Source organism: Sorex fumeus, unplaced genomic scaffold (assembly GCF_029834395.1).
Source record: "Sorex fumeus unplaced genomic scaffold, SorFum_2.1 ptg000063l, whole genome shotgun sequence".
NCBI lineage: Eukaryota > Metazoa > Chordata > Mammalia > Eulipotyphla > Soricidae > Sorex > Sorex fumeus.
Window position 1 is genome coordinate 4,250,342 of NW_026606120.1, and position 23,373 is coordinate 4,273,714.

At 46.3% G+C, this 23,373-nt stretch overlaps 1 long non-coding RNA gene and 2 other non-coding genes across 3 annotated transcripts; all 3 read right to left on the reverse strand.

Annotated features, from left to right (window-relative positions):
• Positions 1-21,073: 21,073 nt before the first annotated feature.
• LOC130035965 (uncharacterized) lies at positions 21,074-22,377 on the reverse strand. Its single transcript, XR_008794266.1, has 3 exons — positions 22,339-22,377; positions 21,602-21,787; positions 21,074-21,219 (listed from the first exon to the last, which is right to left on the reverse strand). It is a non-coding gene; the product is annotated as an uncharacterized LOC130035965 (long non-coding RNA).
• LOC130036328 (small nucleolar RNA SNORD52) lies at positions 21,879-21,945 on the reverse strand. The gene has a single exon (XR_008794368.1). It is a non-coding gene; the product is annotated as a small nucleolar RNA SNORD52 (small nucleolar RNA).
• Positions 22,378-22,462: 85 nt separating the features above from the next.
• Positions 22,463-22,524, reverse strand: LOC130036329 (small nucleolar RNA SNORD48). The gene has a single exon (XR_008794369.1). It is a non-coding gene; the product is annotated as a small nucleolar RNA SNORD48 (small nucleolar RNA).
• Positions 22,525-23,373: the final 849 nt, after the last annotated feature.

Here is a 23,373-nt window from a genome sequence, read left to right on the forward strand (position 1 = left end):
TATCACTTAGTCCTGTTTCCACTTTTTGTCTATTTATAGAGGTATTAGTGTTGTCCATTCCAATCTTCCCCACGCCCTGACTTCTTCCTCCACACGGTAACCTAAGATTGTCAGAATTCAGGGGTTTGTTTTCATTGGACATTGGTCATTCCCTTTATTTGTTTTTATATTCCACACAAGAGTGAGATCATCCGGTATTTGCCCTTCTCCCTCTGACTTCACTTAACAAGACACCTTCACTTGCATCCAAATTGTAGGACAAACAAGGCTCGAGCAATAGTACAGTGGGTAGTGTTCTTGTCTTGCATGTAGCTGACCCAAGTGCAATCCCAGTCACCCCACATGGTCTCCTGAGTCCTGTCAGGAGTGATCCCAGAGCACAGAACCAGGAGTAAGCCCTGAGTACCACCAAACACAGATTAATAATTTAAATATATATTATATAAAGAATTAATTTAAATATTTTTAAAATGACATAAATAATAAATAACTTTTGCTTAACTAAAAAATAATAAAATAGGTTGGGCCAGAAAGATAGCATAACATGGGGGCAGAAATGATAGTATAGGGGATAGGGCATTTGCCTTACATTCAACCGACCCAGGCTCAATTCCTGGCATCCAATATGGTTCCCTGAATTTTCCAGGAGTGATTCCTGAACGCAGAGTCAGGAGTTACCCCTGAGCACCGCTGGTTGTGGCCTAACAACAAACAAAATTAATTAATTAAATAAAGCATTTGTTTGGGGGTCACACCCACTGGTGCTTAGGTGCTACTCTGGCTCAGTACTTAGGGAACCCTACAACATCAGGAAATTGATTCTAGGCCTCGTACAGGCAAAGTAATCTCTTCTTGGGTCACCTCCGCAGTCTCTTGCACCTCTTTGTGGTACTTACACTTACCTGGCTTTGTGGCGGGAGGAAATCATTTATGGCGCCAGCAATCTCTAAGCGATAGCTTAAAGCAGAGGCGCCAGGTTCAAGGAGCTCGTGACTGTGTTCCGCACACACAGGACACTGGGCATCTGACTCATGACCTTGAAAGGCAGGTGTTCTAGCCACTATGCTAGTCTTCTGCCCAACAATAATTTTTAATGATTTTAAGTTTCACAATAGATGGGGCTTAGCAGAAGATAGTGCATTCCACAGTCCCCTGAGCACTGCCAGAGCTCAAGCCTGAGCACAGAGCCAGGTATAGCCCCTAAGCACCACCAGGGTGACCCAAAACCCAAAAATTAAAAAATAAAAACACGGGCTAGAGAGACAGTACAGAGGTTAAGGTGTTTGCTGATGTGTGACCAATCCTGATTCACTCCCCAGCATCACATATGGCCCCCGAAGACTGTCAGGAGTAACCCCTGAGGACAGAGTCAGGATTAAGCCTTGAGCATAATGGATGTGGCTCAGAAACAAACAATAACAAAAAATTGGGGGGGAAATTATAGATGGGCCTTAATTTTCCCTTTTTCTGCAGACCTGGGAAATGAACCAAGGTCCTCAAACATGTAAGGTCAGTGGTGGTGCAAGGGAGTTCCCAGGGCTATACCTCCAGGACTGCTCTCTAAGCATATAGCCAGGAGAAAACCCTAAACACAGCCAAGTGAGACCCAAACAATGGCCCTCTGTCAAAAAAAGGGGAGGAGGCAGAAAGAGTAGCAGCTGCAAACTTGATTCAAATCTCTGGCACCTCATATAGTCCCCTGAACTACTACAAGGGTTCACTCCTGAGCACAGATCCTCAAATAGTCTCTGAGGACTCCCCCTCCGAAAATAAAAAACGAGAGGAAAAAGGCAGAGGCTGAGATATAGCTCAGTAGTAAAGCACTTGCTTTGCCTTGAATGTGGAAGCCCCTGGGGTCCATCCCAGCACTGCCAAAAAAGAAAAAAAATGGGGGAAGAGGTTTGAAAGAAGATACATATCCAACATTTTTGTATGTAGTATCTTGTGTTTTTGGTTGTTGTTGTTTATGTTTGTTTGTTTGGGGCCACATTTGGCAGTGTTCAGGGCTTACTCCTGGTTCTGTACTCAGGGATGATTCCTGGTCAGCGTGGGATACTGTATGGGGGTTCAGGGATGGAATCTAGGGCAGCTTTGCACAAGCAAAGGCCCTACCTGCTATACTAATGCTCTGGCCCCTTTGTGTAGTATCTTACCCAACTGTTTTATCTATATGTTTTACATCAGTTTGTTTGTTTGTTTGTTGCGTCATACCCAGCAATGCTAAGGGGTTACTCCTGACTCTGCACTCAGGAATTATTCCTGGCAGTGCTCGAGGGACCATATGGGATACTGGGAATCAAACCCAGGTCGGCCACGTGCAAGGCAAATGTCCTACCCACTGTACTATTGCTCCAACCTAGTACATCAGTTTCAAAGTTTACTAGAGTTGAAAACAAATAGGATCTCTGGGGCTGCCGTGATAGTACAGCCAGGAGGACACTTACCTTGAACTATCAACCCAGGTTCGATATTTGGCATCCCATATGGTCCCCCAAGCATCACCAGGAGAAATTCCTAAGTGCAAAGTCAGGAGTTACCCCTGAGCATCACTGGGTGTGGCCCCAAAAGAAAACAAAAAGACAACCTAACCTGGAAGCCAGAGAGATGGTTCAACAGACTGGGCGCAGGCCATGCTTGTGGCAGTCTGGCTTGAGTTCCATCCCCACAAGGTCCCCAAACACTGCCAGAAGCAGTCCTGAGCACTGAGCCAGGATTACCTCTTGAGCACCACTGGGTGTGGCTCCCATTACAGAGCAAAACAAAAAATATGTATAACCTAAATGTGGCTTCAATTCTTTGAAGAATATAGTCTCATGTGATCAGTATGGAATTTTCGGGTCAGCACTGATGAGGTCATTTTTTCTGTTCCCCAAAGGACGATAAAATAATCTGTAAGTAGATTTTTTTCCAATGTCCAGGGGTAAGTTATGTAAGCCTGCTTCTTCCCATATCTTGCCCTCTTTTTGCCTGAAAAAGCACCCTATAATTTTATACAGCTCTACACAGCTCCTTTCTACTTCTGCATATAATTTCCAATTCATTGTTTAATAAAATACATAAAATGTTTAAGATCAAGTTTATCTTGTTTAATCCAGTGTCCTATAAATTAACAGCTTAGAAGAGATGCACATGGTTTAATATCTGCAGTGCTTGGGTCTGTTATTATAGGACCCTAAAGAGGTCGGACGCCCTTACTGTGAAAGCTGACAAGGATGTTTGTTTCTTGGACTTGGTTTGAAAGAGGAAAAGAAATCAAAAGAAAGCCAGTGTCTCAGCACATCTGTGTCCCAGCAACGCATTTGAGATGGTCACAAGGGACACTGGAAAACTTCCTGCACTCTTGTAGACAAATAAAAGGGGACGGCTCATTTGTACATTTGAGATAATTCCTATGACTTCTTTTTGTGTGTGCGGGGGGGCGCTTTTTGGTAACATCTGGCGATGTGGTGCTTGGGGAACCTTATGGGATGCAGGGGATCAAACCTGGATCAGCCACATGCAAGGCAAATGTCCAACCCACTGTACTATCACTCAGACCCCTCCTGTGACTTCTTACACACACAAATGGAAGGAATAATCTCTGTGCTGTTGTAGACACAGGTAGCTCAGGTCAGAGTACTAGTTGATTAGATACTATATATTTTACAGATGAATATCAGCTAATAATAGTGGAGCACAGAACCAGAACAATAGTACATACAGCAGGTACTCACACACTGCTGGACCCAGGTTCAATCCCTGGCTTCCAATATGGTCTCCAACCCCCTTCAGAAGCCCGACCCTGAATAGAGAATCAGGAGTAAGCCCTGAGCACTACTATGTGGGACCCCAAAACAAAACAAAAATAAATAATAAATATAGAGAACAATCTGACTGCATTTTATTATTGCCATTTTTGCAGACTTGAATGAGCAACTAACTCCAGAGAAAGAGTTCAGAGCACGTCACCCCAAAATATGCTACTTTGGCATAAAGATTATTTTGAAATAAAGACCCTTGAGAGGGGCTGGAGCAATAGCACAGCAGGTAAGGCGTTTGCCTTGCACTCAGCCGAGCCGGGTTCAATTCCCAGCATCCCATATGGCCCCCCAAGCACCACCAGGAGTAATTCCTGAGTACAGAGCCAGGAGTAACCCCTGAGCATCACCGGGTGTGACCCAAAAAGAAAAAAAAAAAGACCCTTGAGAAACTACACACCAAAAAGGACACTGCCCGTTTTCTTCCTGAGAGTAGAAAATAAAACACCCATGTCAAAGGTGCCTGTGGTCTCAGGAGACCAGAGAGTAACTTGTTTTATTTTGTTTTGTCTGTGGTGCCAGGACCAAACCCGGTGCCTCACACATGCAAGACAAGTGCTCTGCCACTGAGCTACATTCCTGGCCCTGGAAAAAGATTTGAGTAGTAGTAGATTTTTAGTTTTTGCCTGTACCCACTAGGGATACCCCAGCTCAGTGCTGGATGGGAGAGTTACTTCCAGAGTGACTCAGGAACCATGTGGTAACAGAGATCAAACTCAGGGCTTCTGCAGGCAAAGTTCACACTCCAGTCCTTAGGGTCAGCTCTCTAGCCTCAAAGAAGATATTCTTTCCCATTAAGAATAATATGGGGGAGGGGGGTATGGTGCCACCAGCAGGTCAATCTGTACCTGTGAGGCGAGTGCATCAGCAGCCTGATGGCGCCTTCAGACCTCCAGATACCCCAAAATTGCTGCTGTGCCTTTGGCCAGACCCCAAAATCTTGGGGAAAAGTTTACCAAGAAAATAAACGGCCAAAAGTTAAGTATGTGAGAAACACACCCACAAACCACCTCCAACTCAGCTATATAATTGGAGGCAAGGCTTCTCTGGTTCCTGATTGAACTGCTTAATGGCCATGATCCCAGAGACTCAGAAATGAATCTTGGAAACCAGCGGCTTTAGGTAGAAATGCGTCCGGTCCCTGCAGTAGGTTACCGGTGCTGGGCCAACCCAGGTGGGAATAGGTTTCGTGCCTTGGCCTGTTCCCCCTGGCGGCCCGGTGGCTGCCATCCTGCAGAGGCCACTGGATAGTCAGGTTTGGGCCCCAGTGACGAGACACACAGGGCCTCATGGGATGGGGGTGGAGCCGGGCTTGTCCTCCCCACCCCAACGAGATCCCAAGTCATCACCCACGAATGGCCTCTCTGGCTCCTGATCCAGCTGCTTAATGGCCATGATCCCAGAGACTCAGAAACAAATCTCAAAACCCAGTGGCTTTTGGCAGAAATGCGTCCGGACTCCACAGTACGTTACTGTCGCCGGGCCACCCCAGGGAGGAAAGGGTGTTGTCTCTCCACCTGCTCCCTCTTGGCGGCTCGGTGGCCATCATCCTCCAGAGGCCAATGGACAGTCAGGCTTGGGCCCACAGTGACGAAACTTGTTGGGCCTCACGGGATGGAGGAGAGCCAGGCCTGTCCTCCCCTACCCAATGAGACCCCAAGTCATCACCCACAAACGACCTCTCTGGCTCCTGATCAAGCTTGCTTAGCGGCCTTGATCCCAGAGACTCAGAAACAAATCTCGAAACCCAGCAGCTTTTGGCAGAAATGTGTCCCGACCCTGCAGAAGGTTACTGTTGCCGAGCCACCCCAGGGGGGAAAGAGTGCTGTCCCTCGCTCCGCCTGTTTCTCCCTGGCCGCTCCGTGGCCGCCATCCTCCAGAGGCCATTGGACAGTCAAGCTTGGGCCTGCAGTGACGAAACTTGTTGGGCTTCATGGGATGGGGTGGAGCCGGGCCTGTCCTCCCCACCCCAACGAGACCACAAGTCATCGCCCACGAACGGCCTCTCTGGCTTCTGATCAAGCAGCTCAACAGTCATGATCCCAGAGACTCAGGAGAAAATCTCGAAACCCAGTGGCTTTTGGCAGAAATCCCTCCAGATTTAAGTGTTAAAATTTCGGAATTTCAAAATCACATGGCCCTACTGCAGCCACACGACATCATATGATATTCATAACCAGCAATAGAACACAAATTGTCTATTGTTGCCCTTTCAGCATATCTGAGTGTTGGGGTAAAATCTCAAATAATAATGGTGGGTCTGGTGTCGAAATATTGCATGTGATCGAAGTAGAGAGAGAGTAATGTGGAAATCATCTGCCCCACAGGTGGGGGGAGGGTGTGGCATGGGGGTATACTAGGGTTTTTGGTGGTGGAGAATGGGCACTGGTGAAGGTACGGGTGTTTCATTGTATGACCGAGACTTAGACCCAAAAGCTTTGTAACTGCTCTCACGGTGATTCAATAAATAAAATTATAAAAAATGAAAAAAAAAAAGCAAGGTGGAGTTCATGCACAATTCAATCAGCTAATCAGTGGCTGAATAAATAGCAGTACTCCTACAAAAAAAAAAAAAAGAATACGAGGAGGGGCTGGAGAGATAGCACAGTGGATAGGGCGTTTGCCTCGCACGTGGCCGACCCAGGTTCTATTTCCAGCACCCCATATGGTCCCCTGAGCACCGCCAAGAGTAATTCCTGAGTGCAAATCCAGGAGTAACCCCTGAACATCGCCGGGTGTGACCCCCCAAAAAAAGAAGATTATGGGGAGGGGCAGGAGAGATAGCACAATGGGTAGGGCATTTGCCTAGCACGCGGCCAACCCGGGTTCGATTCCCAGAGTCCCATATGGTCTCCCGACCACTGCCAGGAATAATTCCTGAGTGCAGAGTCAGGAGTAACCCCTGAGCATTGCTGGGTATGACGCAACAAACAAACAAACAAACAAACTGATGTAAAACATATAGATAAAACAGGTGGGTAAGATATTACACAAAGGGGCCAGAGCATTAGTACAGCAGGTAGGGCCTTTGCCTGTGCGCAGCTGCCCTAGATTCCATCCCTGAACCCCCATATGGTATCCCAAGCTGACCAGGAGTAATTCCTGAATGCAGAGCCAGAAGTAACCCCTAAGCATCGCCAGCTGTGATACGCCCCTCCCTCTCAAGAAGAATACAGGACTGGACTGGAGCAAGAGTTCAGTGGTTAGGGTGCTTGTTTTGCAGGTGGCTGACAAGGGTTCTATTCCTAGCACCCCATACGATCTCCAAACACCACCGGTACTAATTCCTGACTGTAAAGCCAGGAGTAACTCCTGAGCACTGTGGCCTTTGTGCGGCCCAAAAATCAACAAATAAAAATAGTATAGGGCTGGAAGATAGCTCAATTGGCTGATGCATGTTTGGTTTTTTGTTTTGGGGCCACACCCAGTGGTGCTCAGGGGTTACTCCTGGCTCTGCACCCAGGGGACCATATGGGAAGCTGGGGATCCAACCCAGGCCAGCCACAACCAAGGCAAGTGCCCTAACTGCTGTCCAGCCCCTGAGTGCATGTTTTGATCCCTGGCAGAACCCATAGCACCACATGGTTCCCCAGCACTGCCAGGAGCAACCCCCAAGCACAGAACTGAGAGTATCACTTAATCACAGGGTGTAACACAAGCTGATTTTGAAGTAGTTCTTTTAATCGCCCCACACAATTTAGTAACTTTTCCACAGTTTCTTCTCTTTATTCAACCCAAAGTCAAAGCAAGTGATTTCACCCTTTCTTCGGACCTTTATTTGTGAGGGGCTCAGTGTCTTTTAATATATATAAAATGTATATTAAAGGTCCAGAGATGTGATTCAGCAGTAGAGTATTTGTCTTGCATGTTTGAGACCCATGGGCGTCTGAACACTTCCAGAAGTAACCCAGGTACTGAGCAGGGAAGATTCCTCAGCAGGCAGTCCTACTGCCAACTGGTAACACAATACCACCCCCCACCACACACACACACACACACACACACACAGTCTATCAAATAAATTAATATATTTATTAATATATTATACATTATATTTAATATGGGCTGGAGTGATAGCACAGTGGTAGGGCGTTTGCCTTGCAAGCTGCCAACATGGCCAACCTGAGTTCGATTCCTCCGCCCCTCTTGGAGAGCCGGGCAAACTACTGAGAGTATCTCGTCCGCACGGCAGAGCCTGATAAGCTACCCGTGACGTATTCGATATGCCAAATACAGTAACAATTGTCACAATGGAGACTTTACTGGCCCCGCTCGAGCAAATCGATGAACAACGGGAGGACAGTGATATTTAATATATTAATATATTATATGTAATGATATGTAAATTAGTCTATTAAAGAAATTTATTTTTCTCCTGCTAGTAAGTCCTTGTCAGATTAATTTTTTTCCATTTTTATAAGGTTGTTCACATTGATTATATTCAATATTTCAGCACCAACCCCACCACCATTATACCTTTCCACCATCATTATTTTGAATTTTCCCACTACCATCCAAGCCTGCCTGCCACAGACAGATGCTAGAGAATTTATTTTCTGTTGCTTATTATGAATAACATGAGAGGTCGCCCCGCCGCTTCTGTGGCTGCGCATTCCTGGAATTCTAAAATTTTAAATGGGGTCTGGAGCGATAGCGGGTAGGGCGTTTGCTTTGCACGCGGCCGACCCGGGTTTGATTCCCAGCATCCCATATGTCCCCTGAGCACTGCCAGGGGTAATTCCTGAGTGCAGAGCAAGGAGTAACCCCTGAGCATCACCGGGTGTGACGCAAAAATTTTTAAAAATTTAAAAATTGAAAAGAAATGTAAATGATTTGGATCTGGAGACATCTCTGCAGGGAACTAATCCATTTTGAGATTCATTTGTGAATCTCTGGATCAAGGCCAATTATGCGCTTAAATGGCGCCTCCCGGAGGCAGTTCATGGGCGTGACAGCTAGGACCCTGCAGGGGTGGGGAGATGGGAAGGGAAGGCCTGTCTCTACCGCTGCCATGTAGCCTGGAGTCTTCAGTACCTGGATTTTTCTTTTGGAAGTTTGTGGCCACTGGGTTCATCTGGAGTGGGCGGAGAGGGGAGTCCAGATTAAAAAGAGATTAATTTTTAGATCCAATCAGGGACCCTAAGGGGAACATGGAAAGCATTTTCCTCTCTTACACAGGGAAAGGTCACCAATGTATATTAAAGTCTAGGTCAAAAGTTGATGTGAGGGGTCTGGGAAGATAATACAATGGGTGCTTGCCTTGCAGGTGGCCAACCCAGGTTTAATCGCCAGCACCCCACTTCCAAGCATCACCAGGAGTGATCTCTGAGCTCACAGCCAGGAATAGACCCTGACCCCAAAAGGGTGTGGCCCCAAAACAAAACAAAAGAAGAAGCTGATATGAAACTGGCTATTTATTCATAGTGCCAAAGAATTATCCCAGTCTTGCCAATCAAAAAGGGCAAAGTACCTCTACAATGAAACCATCTGAGCTTACCACTTTGACCAGATCAGAGATTAAAAATTTAGAAAAGTACACATTAAAATTCTTTTGATATCAGACCCATGTAAATTGCACGGGCTGGGCTGAACATGAACTTTCATAGATATACACTCACATCAATATACACATAATTACTGGAACTTAGATAACCTTATGTAGAAAAGAGAAAAGGTCAGGGTCTTTGGAGATGTTATTAAGGATCTTGAGACAAATTATCTTGAATAATTTAGGTTGAATGATAGCAGGTAGGGTTCTTGCCTTGCACATGGTCAATCCCAGTTCAACCCAGGCATCCCGTAGGGTTTCCTGAGCCATGAGTGATCTCTAAGTGAAGAGTCAGGAGAGTCAGTATGCACAGTCAGATGTGGCCAAAAATTAAAAAGAAAAAAGAATCCAGATTGGTTCTAAACGCATTCACATGTACTTTTGTAGAGTTGACAGGGCCTGAGAGACAATACAAAGGTTGAAGTGTTATCTAGCTTGAACACTTTTCAAATCCCCAAGCACTGCCCAGAGTACTGAGCACGTCAGGTACTGCTCAAAGGGTCAGAACAATAGTACAGCAGGTAGGGTGCTTGCTTTGCACATGGCTGACCCGGGTTCAATCCCCAGCACCACATATGGTCCTCTCAGCCTGCCAGGAGTGATAAGTCCTGAGCACCGCAGGATATGAGCAAAAAGGAAGACACTTGTCTTGCGTACAGCCAAACCCAGGTTCTATCCCTGGCATCCCATTCAGTTCCCTGAGAGCACCTCTAGGAGTGATTCCTGAGCACAGAGCCAATAGTGACCCCTGAGCATCTCCAGGTGAGGCTCCCTTCCCCACCCCAAACTCCCCCAAAATAGAGTAAACAAAGAAAAATTATTTTTTGTGGGGTTGGGGAAGTGGGGGGACATTGGGTCACAACCAGCAGTGCTCAGGACTTGTTCCTTACTTCGTGCTCTGCAGTGCCTTCCGGCAGTGTTCAGGGCACCATTATGTGGTGCTGGGGATTTAATCACTTAATCACTTAATCACTTAATCCCCGTTATTCATCGATTTATTCGAGCGGGTGCCAGTAACGTCTCCATTCCTCACGGTTGCGTGCTAGCGTAGCCCAATGGTATCTGTTCGTTTTAGGAACATGTAGAGCCTCAAACCGATCATTTAGGGTCTTGACGAAGAAGTCTGACCATCTTATAGGTGGGCGTCCACGTGATCTTTTGATGTCTCGTGGAATCCAATCAGTAATGGCTCTAGTCCAGCGGTTGTCTGTAAACCTCATTACATGTCCAGCCCATCTGATTTTTGATGTCTTGGCAAATGAGACAGCGTCTCTGATTCTTGAGCGTTGACGAAGATCAGAACTCCGGATTCTATCTCTCATTTGAGTGAATCGTGATATTCCAAGCATAGTTCTTTCGATTCCTCTTTGAGAGACCCGAATAGTGTTCTCATCCTGTTTTCGTAGGGTCCAGGTCTCTGAGGCATATGTTAATGCAGGAAGAATAGTGGAATCAAAGAGATGTGCTCGTAGTTGGAGGTTCTTTGTCCTTTTAGTTATTTCTTCAATGCTCTTGAAGGCATTCCAAGCCGCTCTCTTCCTCCTGCGTAACTCAGGTGCCAGGTCATTCATCATGTTGATTTCTCGACCTAAGTATATTTAATTTAATAAGGGATTTAATCAGGTAAGATATAAATCAAGAGACTCATCTCTTACACTATATCTCTCAGGCAGAGAAAGACCCTAGACAGAAGAAACTGCAGGAGGCAGCTGCAACAAATTAAGATTAGAACGATAATTAGAGGCTGGAGGGTTAGCACAGCAGGTAGGACATTTGCCTTGCATGCGGCCGACCCGGGTTCAATTCCCATATGGTCCCCTGAGCACCACCAGGGGTAATTCCTGAGTGCAGAGCCAGGAGTAACCCCTGTGCATCACCGAGTGTGACCCAAAACGCAAAAAAAAAAAAAAGTATATACAGAACTGGGGCCAGAGCGATAACACAGCAGGTAGGGCATTTGCCTTGCACACAGCCTACCCAAGTTCGATTCCTGGCATCCTATATGGATCCCTGAGCACTGCCAGGAGTAATTCCTGAGTGCAAAGTCAGGAGTAATCCCTGAGCATTGCTGGGTGTGACCCAAAAAGGGAAAGAAAAAAAAAGTCTATATGGAACTAAAAACAGAATGCATTCATCACCAGTTGTATCCAGCATTATGTATGTTAGCAATCACTGTGTCCAGACCCAGGAGTAACTCCTCAGCATTGCCAGATATGACCCAAAAAACAAAAGCAAAAGAAGAAAAAAAGAAAAAGAAAAAATTGTTCCCATAAAATCCATGTATCCTGTGTGTAAGCTCTGTGTAAACTTTACTCAAGGCTCAACCCATTTTGGCATGAGCCAGTTCTGCATGCATTAAATAAAACTTGGCTTTTCCTCTACTCTCTGCAATGCCTGAATCTGGTCAGATTCTTGGTCAGGAACATGATTGCCACTCAATGCCTCTGTTGCAAACCACAGCACCCAAAAGGAGAGCGAGAACAAAAGGGAATGCCCTGCCACAGAGGCAGGGTGAGATGGGGGGATGGGGGTGGGAGGGATACTGGGATCAGTGGTGGTGGAGGATGGGCACTGGTGGAGGGCTGGGTTCTCGATCATTGTGTAACTGAAACTCAAGCACAAACATTTGTAAGTCTACAACTGTACCTCATGGTGTTTCACTAATAAAAATTTAAAAAAAAAGATTCTTGGTCAGATCTCTGTAACAAAAATGTTTTGGATTTGTGGCCTGCAGAATTGTGAAGGCATAAATGCAGGTGATGGGGCTCAGGTGCTACTTCTGGTTGTGCTCAGAAAACTGTGGTACTGGGAATCAGATCCAGGACTCCCACATGCAGAGCATGTGTTCCAGCCTGAAAAAAAGATTGATTTTTTTTTTTAAATTTTTATTAGTGAAACACCATGAGGTACATTTGTAGATTTACAAATTTTTGTGCTTGGGTTTCAATTATACAATGATCAAACACCCATCTCTCCACCAGTGCCCATTTTCCACCACCATGGGTCCCAGTATCCCTCCCACCACCCCCAAAGATTGTTTTTTTAATTTTTAAAGATCTGGGGGCTGTTCCTGTCTGAGTGTTTGAGGGTCATTCACTATTGAACCCAAGGCTCCTATATGTAATGCCTGTGATCCAGACTGAGCTAGCCTATCACAATCCCCTTTCTTTTCTTTTCTTTTTTTTTCTTTTTTTCCTGCACCAGGAATCAAACCCAGGACTCCACACATATAAAACATGATCTTAGGGCTGGAGGTAATACAGCAGTAGGGAGCTTGCCTTGCACGTGTCAAACCCAGGTTTGATCTCAACACCCCATATGGTTCCCCTGAGCACTACCAGGAGTAATTCCTGAGTACAGAGAGTACAGAGCCAGGAGCCTGAGTACTTGGTGTTCTCACATTCCTAGCTGTGATGCTTGATGGGGGTAACATACGGCTGAAGTACTGGCCCCCTTAGCTGTGGCACTCACATATTTGCACTCCGTACTTGCACGTGTACTCATTGGGGATTGCTTTCCTAATTGAGTTTCACAGAGGATGCTGTGGGGCTCTCACATGTGCTTACCAGAGACTTTCTGGCCATGGTACTGACAGAGCTTATTAGCTGTGGTGTTTGTTGGGGGCTGCACCCCCTGTATGCTCCTTATACAGCCTGGCTATGATACATCCAGTAATCCATCACTTGTATCAGGGATCTCAGAGAGTAGAAAGGCCAGGTTTGCACCTGGCATATGTGGTGATCTGGGATTTGAATTTATGACCTTATGCATGGACAACAGAAGCTCTACACCACAGCACTATTTTTCTGGGCCCCAGTAAGTCTGTTTCAAAAATGGTCACAAAGAGGAAAGAAAGAAAGAAAGAAAGAAAGAAAGAAAGAAAGAAAGAAAGGAAGGAAGGAAGGAAGGAAGGAAGGAAGGAAGGAAGGAAGGAAGGAAGGTGTGGAAGCACAGTCACTGTGTACTGCTAGGAGAGGGAGGACTCCCTGTAGGAAGGCCTCTGCTATTGCTGCAAGGACCTTACACAACTTTTCTGCAGATCCCATTTTATTACCTGGCAGTAATAAGATTTAGCTGGGAATGATCCGATACTGACAGCTCTAACTCCACTACATTCTTTAGAACTTAAATTGTTTAATGACAGTCAATAAAGGCCTGGAATCTAACCCGATTCAGATGGTTCACTGATTGTGAGCAATAAGATGTTTTTGGGGTTTTTTTTTAGGTGTTTTGGTTGTTTTTTCTTTGGTCATTGCGGGAGTGCCCAGGTTGAAACTGCTAGCTGCGTGCAAGGCAAGTTACTTAACCTCTGCACTATTTCTCTGGTCCAATAATATTTTGACATTTTAAGAGTCAGCAGAAATTGAACTCCTGTTCCCTGATTACTTTGAAAATCACACATTGACTGAGGCCAAAGGATAATACAGAGGGCAGAGTTCTTGCTTTGCATGGGGCCAACCCGGAGTTCTTAACTCCAGCATCCCATGTCATATCCAGCGGCAGGACCCCCTGATATCCCATATCATCACATCCAGCATCAGGTCCCTGGAGAACTGCCAGGAATGATCCCTGAGCTCAGAGCCAGGAGTAAGTACTGAGCACCAACAAGTGTGCTTGCACGCAGTTAACCTGGGTTCGATCCCTTTGACTCCTGGCGCCATGAGGAGTGACCCCTTAAGCACAGACCCAGGAGTTAGCCCTGAGCACAGCGGGTATGGCCAAAAAATCAAAAAAGGAGACAAGAGCATGGTCAAAGACAATCATTGAAAAAATACATGTTAGCAAGTCTGGTATGGCTCAGTGGCAAAAGGATCTGCATTGGCAGTGTGAGGCCAAGTTCATTCCCCAGCACCTCCTCTGCTGTAGAGTCAAATGTGTGTCCCCTAATGAACACAACCAAAGTTGTGTGCACCCCCTGGTAATCACAACAGAATAAAAGGAGGATGGGAAGGCTTTTGGCCACATTTGGTGCTTAGCATGGTGCTTAGCTCCCAGATTCTCATGCAGTGCCAGGAATCAAACTGAAATTCCCATAAAGTGCTCAAGCCCCTTTGAGCCATTTCCTTGGCCCAGAGGGGATGACTTTTTTTGCCACACCCAGAGATGCTCAGGGGTTGCTCCTGACCTACACTCAAGAATTACCCCTGATGGTGTCATATGGGACCATATGAGACCATAAGGGATGCCCGGGACCGGAACCGGGTAGACCTAATGCAAGACAAGTGCCCAGCCCACTGTACTATCTCTCTGGTCCCCAGAAGGGGAACTTTTTAAGCAAAAAAAGAAAAAGAGAGGTTAAGGCTGTAGCTCAGCAGCACAGGACCCGCTTGCCTATAATGAGACCCTGGGTTCAATCCTGAACACCACCAAAAAAATTTCTTTTTTTTTTTTTTTTTTTTTTTGCTTTTTTGAGTCACAGCAGAAAGCCTCTCTGCAAATGTGTTTCTCTCCGAGCGCTCTGCTTCCTCCTCTTCCTTAGTTTCCTTGTTGCTGGTTGGAAAGCACACTGACACACAGGCATGCAAAATATTTCGATTTCCGTCACATCTGTGGCTGATAAACGTCTGCAGCATCTGTAGATTTTGCTCTAAAACCACTGCTTGTTCCAGATTCATAAGATACTGTCGACAGGCCTCATAATCACAGCGTAGAATGTGCTGCATTAATGTTTGTTTCTCTACAGCCATGATGATAATAGCAGCTTTCTTTTTGATTGTTGAATTGGCAGGAAGGTTAATTAAAGAATGGACGCCCATTCCGAGACTACTAATAGGTGGAAGATCAAGCCAGTCAGGATCCCTTATTCCTCCCATGCAATCTTTGGCCATTGGGTAAATGGTACCATTTCCATCTCGAAGAATAATAGGAGACTCCTGTCCAGCTGTGAAAATGGCTACGTTCCTCTCATTCTGACCAAGAAAAGCAATGCTGCTTGTAGGGAAATTATTTTCCTGCTCTGCTTTTCCTGTGGCAAGATCAAAGATACAGTACCGAACCCAATTTCCCGTCTTCAAAACAGCATGCACACCTTTGGAATCCACATTCACTGCGAGTATTTCCGTTTTTTCAGGTATACACAGCTTCTTAGGCATCCTTTGGAAACAGTCTTCTGCCCCCGCGCCTGGGTGTTCCTTCCCGGGGCCCCTTGGAGGGGAGCGGGTTGAGCTTTCCTCCCCGCCCCGACCGGGGCTCCGGCAGCTGAAGACCTCCAGGACCAGCCACCACCATGCTGAGACCACTCTCCGCACACATGAAGGTACTGGCAGAGGGACAAAGCCCCGCGGGTTCCAGGGCCGAGACCTCCAAGCCTACTCGGATTGGAGTCGAGCATCTTCCACCCAGATCCTCCAAATTCCAGTAGGCGGGGGTCACACCCACCACCTGGCCCCATGGCGCCGTGTAATCCCATCAGCGGCCAAGACTCAGAGACTATAAAATCCAGATCCCGGAACCGCGCGGCCGCATTTGCGGCTGCGCAACATCTTATCGGAACTTTTTTTTTTATGACATCTTATTGTCTCATTCCTACTTTCTACAAACTTGCAGGCTATTGAATGTAGCCTGCCCACAGGGCAGAGTCTGGCAAACTCCCCGTGGCGTACCAAATATGCCAAATACCAGTAACAATGATGGGTCTCATTCTCCTAAAGAGCCTTGAATATGATCTCAGGGCTAGGATGAAAGAGACGTTACTGGGGCCTGCTCGAGGCAATCGACGAATAACAGGATGATGAAATGAAATGAAATGAAAATTTTTGAGTCACACCTAGTGACGCTCAGGAGTTACTACTGACTCTGCACTCAGGAATTACTCCTGGTGGTGCTTGGGGGACCATATGGGATGCTGGGATTAAATCCGGGTCAGTCGTTTACAAGGCAAATGCCCTCCCCACTGTACTATCGCTCCAGCCCCACCACCAAAAAATTTTAAATTTCAGGATGAGGTCAGAAAGATTGCTTTAAAGGGTAAAACATGCTTCGCATGCATAAGCCCACATGTACCTTCCCAGAACCACATGGTCCCTGAAGACCATGGGTGTAGCCCTGAGCAGCAATGCATCACCATACCATATCACAGTCTATGCCAGTTAGCCGAGTAACCCTGGGGCTCGTGGCATTGCTAAGCCCTGCCCGCCCCCCCCCCCAAATACATAGGATTTCTAATAGATGAGAAAGTAACGCAGCTACTAATGGGTAACCCTGAGTCCCATCTCCCTGTAGGCAGAGTTCAGGATGCTGGCAGCCACTGGGGGCTGAAGTGTAACAGACAACCAGCTGGTGACCCAACTCCAAGCCAGCAACATCCTAAGTGAAATTTCTCAGTCCTTCCTTCACATTAATTTCCTTTTCATGACTTATCTTATTTCTCTGCTCCACATGGAATTTTTCTGAGGATTTATGAAGTACTCAGTCAGTTGTTCCTTAATTTGCTTATTGTGCTTCTTGGGTATTTATTTCTATTTATTTATTTATTTGCTTTTTTGGTCACACCCGGCGATGCACAGAGGTTACTCCTGGAGGTGCTCAGGAGACCATATGGGATGCTGGGAATCAAACCCCGGTCAGCTGTGTGCAAGGCAAAAGCCCTACCCACTGTACTATCGCTCCAGCCTGGGTATTTATTTCTAGAACCCACTTCCTTTTCCTTGTTTCAGCACGAAGGGTTGAATGATTTATGGTATCATTGAGTTCCTGGAGTGCTGTTATCTGTGTACTTAGCTGTAAAATCACCTGTTATTATGTCTGCTAATCATTCCGGTGAGGTTCGGTTGCTATGTCTTTTGATTCTGACTCATCTTAGTAACAGCTTTCTTCTAAGAGACTCCATGAACCTGGAGGCGTCCCTGTGGAGTGGCGTAGCTTTTGTCTTTGCTCAGACCTTTGGGGATCACAAGTCCCAAATCATGTCTTGTTTTTTTCTGGGCCACGCCCCATGAGTGCTCAAGGGAATCTGTGCTGCTGCTGATCAAATCTGGAAACCCACATGGAAGCATGTTTCAGCACTTTGAGCCATGCATGTTCTCAGCTCCCAATTTTAGGGTTTTTTTGGGGGGGGGGAGGGCACTTTTGTTCACACCAGTAGCACTCAGGGTACCATGTGGTGCTGAGGATCAAACCAGACTCAACCACATCATCTTAACTTCTGTGCTATCTGGCACCAAGCACTCGTCTTTTTTCTACACATTATGTTGTGAGACCCATTCATGCCATTATGTTAATCATATGATGACTGTAAGACATGTCGCTGTTCTCTGAATTGGCCACAATTTGTTCAATTTCTTATTGAAGAATATTAGGTTGGTTTTTCTTTCCCCCTTTACAAACATAGCCAAGGATTTTCATGTATAAACTGTGTACAAACTCACACATAGAAGTAAAAATACTGGGTTGAAGAGAACATGATTCATTTTCTACATCTTATCAAGTTGGTTTTCTTTTTTCTTTTTTTTCTTTTTGGGTCACACCCGGTGATGCTTGGGGTTACTCCTGGCTTTGCACTCAGGAATCACTCCTGGCAGTGATCGGGGGACCATATGGGATGCTGGGAATCGAACCCGGGTCGGCCGCGTGCAAGGCAAACACCCTACCCACTGTGCTATTGCTCCAGTCCCTCAAATTGGTTTTCAAATGGATTATATAGCTATTCTTATAATCACTGGCCAGAGGTTTTCTTGGTTGGTTCTAGGATTTGCTCCCAATTTCTTTCACAAGCTCTGTTGTCACAAGTCTGTATGTACTCCATGGGCCAAAGCACGTGGAAGTGACCCCAACCAATAGCCAAAAACTAGTTGCTGAGCACCTTGTCTCCTGGGATTCTTTGGATGCGACCTAGGGAGTTCAGTGTCTGCTGTGGGGGGCTGCCTGTTGAATGGGAGGGCTGAGGACTTCTCAAGTTGCTCCACTCTGTTGGATTTGTGGGGTATTTTGTTTGGTTGGTTTTTTTGAGGGGAGTGTTTTGTTTGGTTGGTTTTTTTGAGGGGAGTGGTCTTGGGGAAGCGGCGGGGAGGGGGGGGACACCTATTGGTGCTCTGGGCTTACTCCTGGCTCTGCACTCAAGAATCATTTCTGGTAGCTTCTAGGGCCTGAGAATCTTTAGCTTCTCAGTCCCTCACATATGGGATGCTTGGGATCAAACCAAGGTCAGCAGCATCCAAGGCAAGCGCCCTACCTGCTACTCTTTCTGGCTCCAAGTTGTTCCACTTTGTAAGTCTGATGGGATGAGGAAAAGCTAGCATCTGAGATTGCTGTGATCCTAGCTATGGCAACTTCACAGCCAGGAGTGTGACCAAACTATTCAAGCACCACAACTAAGTGTGTAACCCCCGTTCATGACATCAACAACAGGAAAATGAGAGGTGAAAAATAGAAAATAATTTCTGGGGCAGGAGCAACAGTAAGCAGAGGAGGGTGTCGGCCTTTCACAGTGGCCACCCTCGGTTCGATTCCTGGCATCCCATATGGTCCCCCAAGCCCTACCAGGAGTGATCCCTGAAGGCAGAGCCAGAAGTAACCTGAGCATCACTGGGTATAGTCCCAAAACAAAGCAAAACAGGAATTTCTATGCCCGGGTCAGAAAAAACACATTCATCTCCACTATAACTAGCTCACTTTATATTCCAAAAATGTCACAGGAAGGATCCCAGCAGGGCAAGGAAAAGCAGAAATGGACAAGAAATGAAGTTGTGAGGGACTAAGGAAAGGCATGATAAGGCTCATACTTTTTTCTTTGGTAGTACAGCACCCTACCTACTGTACTATCGCTCTGGCCCTAAGGTATATACTTAACCTTACCAAACTGATTAGGCTCTGGAGGTTAAGCTAAATGGGGCTTACTATGTGCTTGGTGCTCTTTTCCATCTATTTCCATAGCCCATCTCCAGTAAGTTTTTCAGGACAATTCAGTATTTTTTGGTTATACCCTGCTGTGCTCAGAGATCACTCCTGACAGTCAGGGAGCGAAGGATAGTAGGCTGTGTGCCAGGCAAGTTCCTCAACCCCTGTACTCTCTCTGGCCCCTATCCTTTCAATACGGAAGGAACTAAGAGTTCTTTTTTTTTAACATCCAGCAGTATGGGGAAATTGATTCCTAGTACTAGTTCTGGGGACTGTGCATTACTGAGGATTGAATCCATGTCTCTGAAATGCAAAACCTGACCTTCAGACCATTGAGACATTTTCCCCAGCCCCCAAAATTTAAATATTTATGGTTTGGTTTCTATGACCTTGAACCTTCAACATTTTTACCAACACTGCTCCCAAGGCTTTATCTCCCCAGGCAACAAGGATCTTTTGTATATTTGTTTTTAGGCCTCAAGATACTGTACTCAGGGCTCAGTCCTAGCTCTGTGCTCAATAATCACCCTGGTCCAGGAACCTTACAGGTACCAGAGATAAATCCAGATGCACTGAGTGTGAGGTAAGTACCCTTACCCTCTGTAGTGTCTTGAGGCCCCCAAAAGATTCTTTTGGAGCCACCACCAGTGATGCTCAGGGGTTACTTCTGGCTGTGCTCATGAAACCATATGGATGCCAGGGATTGAAACCACATCGGCCACGTGCAGGGCCAATGCCCTCCTCACTATACCTTCTATCCACCCACCATCCCCCAAAGATCATTTTTAAGATTTAAATGACTAGAATAAATCACTCTATTAAAAAGATTTAAATCCTTGGGGCTGGAGCGATAGCACAGTGGTAGGGTATTTGCTTGCACAAGGCTGACCCAGGTTCAGTTCCCAGCATCCCATATGGTCCCCTGAGCACCGCCAGGAGTAATCCCTGAGTGCAGAGCAAGGAGTAATCACTGGGTGTGGCCCAAAAAGCAAAAAAAGAAAAAAATCCCCACACCCAGCAATGCTCTGGGCTTAGTCCTGGCTCTGCACTGAGAACACTCATGGCAGATTGGAAGACCAGATGAGGTACCAGAATCCAGGTAGGCTACATACACCCTGCCAGCTGCACTCAATAGCCCCCAGGAATCTTTTTTGGGGGGTAAAGGGTTGGGCATGGAATATGGGAATACTGGTGGCGGGATAAAGTCACTAATAAGTTTTTAGGCATATATTTCTACACTATCAATGACTTTGAAAACCAAATAAAAAAACTATAAAATGTTTTAAAAGGGACATGATACAGCAGTTAAGGCACTTGGCTCACACCACCAGGTGGGAAGCCCCAAATAATTTATTCTAATCAACTTTGAGAGCAAGTTCCTTTTCAATAAAGCTAATCCAAAGTCCTGAGACAAGGACTAAAGTACAGGTGTTAACTGCCCCAAGGTAATTCCAATTAAGTTAGCAAAAGGAATGATAAGGAAAGTCACTGGGCAACTGACCTGGGTTCAATACCCAGCACACTATTTGGTAGTCCCACCGGGTGCAGCCAAGGGAAAAAGTCAATTACTGAATTATAAGTCATAGAATCTAGCAGTAAACATACTTCAATCTTTTTCACACTTAGGGGCACCACATTCATAGCACTATGCCATCCCTAAAGTTTAAACTATTCCCAGAAAACCCGGTTAATACATAAACCCTGCACCAGGAGTGACCCCTGAGAGCCACTGTGTGGCCCCCAAACAAAAGTCTATTGGTATCAATGTGTCTTATGATCCAATTATATATTGCTCAGCTGTAAAGATGCACCCAGATGTCAACTGTGATCTTTCACTCTGTACCACTTTTGTACATTCTTTGTGCCATTTTTCAGGAGACCAGACTGTCTTTCATAAAAGCATTTTATTGGGTTTTATATCTTTTGGATATAAGTACTTGTTTTTAAATGAAAAGAGCTGAGTGGTAGGTGTTGTGTCCAATAATCCACGATTTCCAAGTACAAGATCACCATGAAGATTTCCTTTGTGTCAGCAAAATCCTGAAAGTTCATATATAACATGTTAGACATATGCAAGTATCCTCAAAACACAATGCTTGAGAACTGGGGTGATCTAGTTTAAGTGGTAAAGCATTTGGGGGCTGGAGAGATAATACAGCAGCTAAGGGCATGTTCCTCGGCATCCCACGTGGTCCCCTAGCACCTCCAGGAACAATTCCTGAGGGAAGAGCCTGGAGAAACCCTTGAGCATCACTGGGTGTGGACCAAAAACTGAACGAAAAAGTGCACAACCCTAATTTTTTCATGTTTTTGGGCTATAACCGGCGCTGCTCTCTTGACCCGGGTCAAAAGAGATGCCTGCTGAACATTCTGGCCCAGAAACACCCCCAATTTTTAAAAAGAAAATTTGGCAGACACTCACCTTTGTAGTCTGGGAGTCCTCTTCACTTGCCAGAGGCAGCCGGTGCTCTCATGAACTGTACCCTAGGATTCGCAGCACCCTCAAAGGCATTTCTCAGATAGCAGGCCCCAAGCCTCAGCCACCGGGTTAGCACTGATCTCTGAAGGGACTCATCCCTGGCTAGACCTTCAAGCCAAAGCTTTCCAGCTAAAAAGATGGAAGCAAGAAAATCACTAAGGACATGCAGACCGAGTTTCTGCTGACTCCTCTCAGAGACCAAATATCCAGTTCCTCAAATGAGTCAGAATTTAAATTTGACATCAGGCCTAGTGTCAGAGACTCTAGTCTGAGAAATCATCATTCCCAATTTGGAGAAATCTGGATCAAGGGCAGACGATCTGGAAAATGACAGAGCATCCAACAGTTTCAAAAAAAAGTAAGCTCAGAAATAGGTGGAGGAGTGAATAAATGTAAAACCACAGAAGAGCTCCGCAGTAAGAAAAGGGGTGGAGAGGAAAAAGGATGCTTAGGTAGGAAAAAGTGCTCCCTCGTGTAAGGCTTGAGTATATGGAGCACAAGTAAACGGTCCAGGAGCCCGAGTGTTAACAAAGAGGGCTAAGGAGCAGATTTAGTCAGTCACATAGCTTTAAGAAAGTAAAAGCAGCAAAGCGGTCCCTGGAAAACCAAAAAAAAAAAAAAAGGCGCGCTGGCGCATGCGCTCATTGGAGTAGGCTCCGCAGCACTCACGCAACGCTCACCTGTACTCAATCACAACCAGGAGATCGCCTTGAATACCTATAGAGAAATTACAAATAAGTAAACCCAAGAACGCCAGCTCTTTTCCCCACGCCCCAGGTACCAGCATCCCAAACGGCTGGGGGTGGTCAGCGCGCTGCGGTGATGGCGTCAGCGAGACACTCAGAGTCACCTGGGTCATCATCACCACCCCCCCATCCGTCCCCGAGGCGACCACCAGCCACCCGATTCCGCTCGGTACTTGCCTCCGTGGCGCCACGGTCCACGTGCATGGGTCCGGGGCCTAGGAAGAAAACCACCGTGTCAGTAAAGGTCGGGGTCACGCTAGCTCAGTCTCCCCTGCCCCGGGCCGGGTCAGTTCAAAGAGCGGCGTCACGGGGACATCAGAAACTCTAGTCTGTAAAGGTAGTTCATCATGCTCGGCCCAAGACTAAGTTCCCCCCCACACACAGCAGGGACCCAAATTACCTGGCAACCAGCGGTCATGTAAGGAAAACGTAGAGCTCCTGGGACGTCGCAGTCGTCCCCTCGTGTGCGGGATCCCCGCAGTTTACCACAATCCATCGGAACCGCCATGCTTTCTGCACAAAGAGAACGCCAACGGCGCGGTGAGGGTTATTTATGGCGGTTTGGAGTCGGGGTCCTGACAGGCATAGCTGTTTTTTTTATGCCTGTCTCGCCCCGCAGAATTGCCCCCTTTTGTTGGCCCAAACAAGAACATGAAAAAATTTAAAAACAGATAATAAACGATTGTCTCACACTCCTAGATCATACGAATGATCGTATATGTCTTGTGATTCATTTTTAAAAAACTAAAAAACAGGTGACCTGATTAGACAGACCAGAGAAAGACCCCGCCGCCGGCCAGAGGTCGCGCGGAGGGCTCTTCCTCAGCAACTTCCACACGTGCGCCCTCTAGAGTCTTTAGCAACCACTGCGCTTCCGTTGCGTCTCCCCAGGACTAGTTTGGAGTCTTTGGGGTCACGGAAAGGAATAGTTACGACTGTGCTTGGTCAAAATCTGAATCCACTATCCAA